Consider the following 6,792-nt stretch of genomic DNA (forward strand, 5'->3'; position numbering starts at 1 on the left):
TGTTGTTTAGAGGATAGAAGAGAAGCCTTTAGGTCCTCTGGTCGCGAGGATTTGCGCTCTGCAACTTTCTTCATGATGCTTGTTAAAGCAACCCAAGTCGACATTCCTTCAAAAATCCTTTTTCCCTATTTCGTACTATTTGCTGCTGTAGAATATTCTTCAATTCGTGTGTGTGTGTGTGTGTGTGTGTGTGTGTGTGTGTGTGTGTGTGTGTGTGTGTGTGTGTGTGCATATACACACACACACATGCATATGTATATACATGTGTGTGTGTGTGTGTGTGTATATATACACATATACATACATATTTTTGTACTATCTGCAGCTGCTATCGAATATTCTTTAATTTATACATATAAATATATGTAAAAAGATATATGTACACATATATGTATATATATTTATCTGTGTGTGTGTGTGTGTGTATATGTGTGTATATATATATATATACACATATAAATTGAAGATTAGAAAATTCTACAGCAGCTGCAGATAGTACGAAAATACATATATATGTATATGTAAAGACATATGTACACACACACACACACACACACAAACATATATATATATATATATATACATATATATGTATATGTATATGTATATGTATATATATATACGTAAATTGATGATTAGAAAATTCTACAGCAGATGCAGATAGTATGAAAATACACGCACATATGTATAAATATATATATTTGTGCGTGTGTGCAATGAAAGTTTTGCAAGCCTTCCTACTGGCGTGATTCTCAGTGTATTTCTGCTTTAGTCTCCAGCAGCCCCTGCCGTGCAGAGCAGTGTGAGCAGCTGATCCACCTGGAAATCAGCCTGATCCTGTCTGTTGCTGCCGGGTCAGACAGGCCTGACGGACTCAGACCAGAAGATGAGTGATTGCTGGAGCTTTTGGGAACAAGCGGATTTAGTATATCTCTCCCAATCAAATCAGATTCACGCAGGATTTGACTCTGTGAGCTGACCCTATCGGACGGCTTCACTCCATAGCGGCCGTTCAAAATCCAAAATAGATTGTGCCGAAAACACTTGCGCGTGTAGGCGCTGCCGTTCATTTTCGACTCGACAAGCCGAGAACTACTCGCAGCTGCTTTTCGAGACGTTTTACTTCACAATCCGAAGATTTCTGTGTCCTAGCCATAGCCATCGTTCATTTGCATTTATCTACTGAACTGACCCTGTTGACTAATCTGCCTGTCTGATCAATGGCTCCCTTGAAGTGGGCAGCTCATGGAAGAAGAATGTTGCCCAGGAGTGCAATGACGGTGCTTCCAACCCCGACCCCTGCAGTCAGTGCGTGGACGTGTCCTTGGAATGAACCCGGAATTAATCCTGAGGGTGAAGCTATCAGTGTGTAAGCGTGGCTGTGTGACTTATTATTGGTCCGAATGAGCAGGTGGCACCGAAATACCACTTAAGAGTGAAGAGCAGGATGGGCGTAAGAGTGACTGCGTGCATACAAAACAGAAAGGAAGGCTTACTCACCAAACGAAGGCGTTTGATTTGTTCCAGGGCCGCTGTTCTCAACCCGTGCACGTTGCAGTGGCATCACTTGCATCGGAGGTGAAAGTGACCACGAGGATGAGAGGGTGAAGCTGGAGAGGTAATGATGGCAAACCCACCATCTGGCTTTGGTTTAAGATTAATGTCCTGATTTTGATGTCAGTTGTTTATTACCTATCTATTTATACGCATTAGATGGGAAAACATCTGTTTACTTTGGGTAATAAACACATTTGGACATAACTACACTGGGTTTGCATTTTTTTGTTGTTGTTTGTGGTCCTATGATTAAGCAATGCATAAAAACAGGAGGGAAGGAAGTAGTTCCTCTGTCTCTGAACAAACTAACTCGATGTCCCAAAAGAGTCCCAAAAGTTTTTGGACACCTCATGCATTTGTGATGTGCTGTCTTGCACAAAGAATCAGTCTTGAGTCTCCAAGTGCAGTTTATTTAAGTGCAGTTGACAAATAGTTGAAAACATGTTGTATTGTCTATTGAATAAGAACAAACACATTACAGCTGAATATGTGTCTTTTAAGCCCCAAGGTATTTATCTCTTTATTGAAATTACTCTTATAACACTGAAATTACGAAAGAGGATTAGGACCACAAGAAAAGAAAAAAATATTACAGGAAGGAGATGTTTGAGTTTTCATTTTGAGTTTTAAGTTAGAATTCTCGGAAATTAGGTCAAAATCTTGTGAAAAAAGTCGACGGAAAAATTGAGAAAATTTTGTGAATAAAGTCGACCTTTAAATAAAGTGGTGGGCCTGTTTAAAAAGTCTAACGGGCTCCATATGGCCCCCGGGCCATAGTTTGCCGATGCCTGTTTTAGAGCCCCCCCAAAAAAGGTAATAGAACAGAATCTAATATGTGATAAAATAGAATCTAAAATGTGCTGTGTAACGTGATCAGTCGTTCACCTCAGGGAGACTGAAGAGTTGCGGTGCCTCCGGTGAACTGGGATAAATGATACATCGCTCCCTGATTAATCCCGCACTGTCCCGTCCGACGGCACGGAACGTTATCTTCCTTGCGCATGTCGGGTGTGTGTCAGCCTGTTCGCCGCCCATTAACTCACGATGCCCTCGCGTTATTAATCGAGCCAAACGGAACAAAGCTCCTGTCCTCACCTCTCACCTGGCGGCCCACATTAACAGGAGTAATGCTCCCTGGCACGGTTCCCTCCCACAGAGAGCCCTCTTCCGAGCGCAGCCCTAAGTGATGATGTGCGGCTTTGAGTCAGAAGGTAAAGCCCGTGTCCATAGGATAATGATTTCTTGTTCTCTTTTTGAGAACAAATCTATTACACGGAATCCATTTGGCGTGCACAGCAGCGGAAATCTGCATGTGGAAGACGAAATGGCTCATCACAATCAAAATCAAAAAGGGATTAGCGCTGCACTATCTGGGACAAGTGCACGCAGCCTCTGTCAGTTTCATCTTCCAATAACCAAGAACATTACGAAACGATGGAGGTGGTGCATTCGTTTGGTCTTGCAACGCGTCGAGTCGCCCAACGTTCGTCCAAGTTGAACATTTGGCACAATGTTGTTGCAGCTTGCAAGCACAAATTGTGATTGCAGTAAAAAAAAAAAACTTCCACCGACCAGAAAATCGTTTAGAGCAGTGCTTCTCAACTGGTGGGTTGCGGCCCAAAAGTGGTTCACAGAGCTGTTTTGATTGAGTTTTGAGTTGCGGGGGATTTTAATATGGAATTTTGTATATGTAAGAGGAAGAGAGAGAAAATGTTGGACATTTATTCATTTATTTTGCAAGATACCCGATTCAATTCAATTCAATTCAATTCAATTTATTTACCAGACATGATAGAAAGTAGAAAGTGGGCAAACAAATTTGGATCGCCACGTCATGATAAGGAAATAAAAAGTGGGTCCTGACACTCCACCAGTTGACATCCACTCCTTCAGAGAACAGCAAAGGTGTGATCTGATGATAATGAGCCGTAGTTAAAACAGACCTCGTTAATTTAACACACTTGAGACGGTGCGAGCAGCCTTTGCAATTAGCTTGAATCGACTGTAACCCAGCTGCTGACTTGGATTTGAACGTTTTAATGCTGCAGTCAGAAGCAAGTTGGGTCAATTTTTCCTGCAACACGTGATATTTTGCAGCTCATAATCAGATCGTCCATACTCTTCTCCAAAATCTCCGCCAGTATTTTTTCACAGCGGACGCATTGATCGGGAAATTCACGACTAAAGCTGATGCTGAGATTAAATCCTGGCTGGCGCGGCCTGAACAGCTCACGTAACCCGAGAGATTAGCATTTGGTAAAACTTGCACAGGAGGTGGCACGCGAGGGTGTTTTACCAAATCGCGGTGTTGTGACGCGTCCTTGCGTTAACATGTTAAAGTTTAATTGAAATAAAGCCGAGATCAAATCAAAGAGAAAAAAAAGAAGCGGAGGGAACGAGACACAGGAGGAAGGACGCGGTGGATTACCACTTTAAGCACCCGGAGGCTTAGTGCCACTATTATCCTCCTACGGTGGGATTTTCTGTGTGAATTATGTAACAATAATGCTTCAGCACAAATCAGAACACGGCTTTTTTTTTTGTGTTGTTGTTGTCTTCGTCCCAGCTGCTGCACTACTGTCTCTTCGGCTCAGCACTGCGCGCTCAGACGGCGCTCGCAACGGCAACAGCAGAAACCCCGACCGAGTGGAGAGAAGGTGGTGGTGGTGGTGGTGGTGGTGGTGGGGGGGGAAACCGGGGAACCGAACGACCACAGCCAGGAGGAGGAGGCAGAGGAGGAGGAGGCAGAGGCGGAGGAGGAGGAGGAGGAGGAGGAACTGTCATGGCAACAAACTAACAGGTGCGGCCGTATCACCTGAGCCACTGATGAGCAGTAACATGAAGTACAAGAAGTTCATCACCATCATGCAGGCTGCGCTCGGAGTGGCTCCGCTCAACAAGAGGGAGCTGATCCCACCGCCTCGGAAACTCTGGAAACCTGCACGGTGAGTACATGTGTGTGTGTGTGTGTGTGTGTGTTTGTGTGTGTGTGTGTGTTCTTGTGTGCGTTAGGCCTATTTGCACATTGGATGCTGGGGAAGCGGCGCAGACTGGGTGGTCACGGAATCAATGCGGAATCAAAGAGAATCTACTTATGCTAATGACAGCTCAGCTCCCCACAGGGCCTTCAATCAGAAGCAGCCATTAATGTTTGACAGCCCGACATGTACAGCCGCTCACACGCCTGCGCCTCCGTCAGCTCCACATGTTTACTGGCCCTCGCCTCTGCCAGGAGTCATTTTCATCTTTACACCTTATAGGGCCTCACACACACACACACACACACACACACACACACACACACACACACACACAACTGCAGTTAGTACCAAGCTCCTCAAGTCTCAGTGCATAAATGTGTGTAAAAGCAGATATGCATCATCAATCTAGGCTACAAGTTTCAAATACTGTTGCTGCTGTCGTTGTCTAATGGAGAATCATATAGAAAAATAATGTTGATGACATTTGTTAAAAAAAATTGTTTTCAAATTGATTTGCTGAGCTCAAGTGAAGACTTGTGTGTCTCGAGGGTTTTAGTTTTAATTCCTCATAAAAACATTTTTTTACCATTATTTTCTCCACCCACTTGACACACATCAAAATTTTTTTTTGTTTTTTTTATAATTGATAAAAAAAAATCTGCCATTGACTTTATACTATTTAATGTGTAAAAACGAGGAAATCAGATTCCAGACCCGCCCCCTTCAGTGCCTCCATCATGTGCTCACCTACACAGCTATTTTTACCCAGCCATTGATTCAAAGCAACGAATTCACGCCCACCTTCGGATGATTACTGCAAGGCATTGTGGGGAAATGTAAATGTAAAATCACAACCCGTACACAAAATAACTCATATTTAGTGTTTACACAAGACCCCCATTTTTTTTTCTGCACTGAGGCGCAGCTGGAACATTTGCAGTGTGTGTGTGTGTGTGTGTGTGTGTGTGTGTGTGTGTGTGTGTGTGTGTGTGTGTGTGTGTGTGTTTGTGTTTGTATCAGCGCTCAGTCCTTTTAGTATGTGGCAGTCACATGACATTACTGATTCAGTGTCACCTTTGAATAATGAATGGGTTTAAAGGGATAAGTATATAATATATACGGTGTTAGGGCAGCTTAGACCTTTGGCAAATAAGTCACAACCTTCAGAATTCCATTTATAAAACACGGTTTTATCACCGCAGGCCACGAGCGGGTCTCACGTTGTTTGATTCTGTTTGAATTAATGACCTGAACTGTGCAAAAACCAAAACTATGTAATGAGTCACTTGTTTTATAGACATATTGATTGCTAGACTGATAGATAGATAGATAGATAGATAGATAGATAGATAGATAGATAGATAGATAATAGTCCCTTTTTGAGAGATTTAATCTGTTAGCATTTGAAATTTCCTTCTCCTCCTTTTCAATATTAGGGAAAAAAAATCTCACACAAGCATTTTGCATAAGTGTATTCAATGACAATTTGATCAACTCACGATGAAGATAGATAGACAGATGGATAGATTGACTGATTGATGATAGCTAGCTAGCTAGCTAGCTAGCTAGTGTGACAGTGGCAGTGGCAGTCCTGTCACTATGCTTCCAATTGATCATGTGCCCTGGCTACTTGGCCAAAGCCGAATGGTTAAGCGCACATGGCTGTTAAGCGCACATGGCTGTTAAGCACACATGGCTGTTACCCGGGAGTCTGGGGTTCGAAGCCCGCCAGGGCCCTCTGCGCCTTGCCACACTAGATTGATTGATAGATATCTAGATAGATAGATAGATAGCTAGCTAGCTAGCTAGATCTACCTCTACATTGATCTTTTCCTTTGGTCAAACCATAGCCGCTTTTGAACAACTTGCCAAGATAATACATGGATGTTCAGTTTTTCTCTTGTTAAATATCAGACAAGTTTTTTTTTTTTTTTAATATATATATTTTTAAAAAAAGCATTAAATTCCGTCTTCCTCAGTAGAATCCTCCTCTAACTTCAGCCAAAATCATCACCACAACCAACCACAATACCTGCTGCCACAGTAGCTGCAGGAAGGCGGTCCAATCTATCTCCGTGACACTATATTGCGCACCTTGTTGATGAGCGTGTGCGCTCCACCTTAAGCCTGTTGGTTCTGCTGGTGCTGACCTTTACCGCCTGACCACAACCGTCGCTACATTCATTTCACGAGTGTGAACATATAAGGCATCGCTCTCATCGATCCGTTCTCTATCACTCCACCTGCAGCAAGT

This window comes from Nelusetta ayraudi, unplaced genomic scaffold (assembly GCF_046127955.1).
Source record: "Nelusetta ayraudi isolate G7.1 ecotype Tasmania unplaced genomic scaffold, CSIRO-AGI_Nayr_v1 ptg000092l, whole genome shotgun sequence".
In the NCBI taxonomy this organism is placed as follows: domain Eukaryota; kingdom Metazoa; phylum Chordata; class Actinopteri; order Tetraodontiformes; family Monacanthidae; genus Nelusetta; species Nelusetta ayraudi.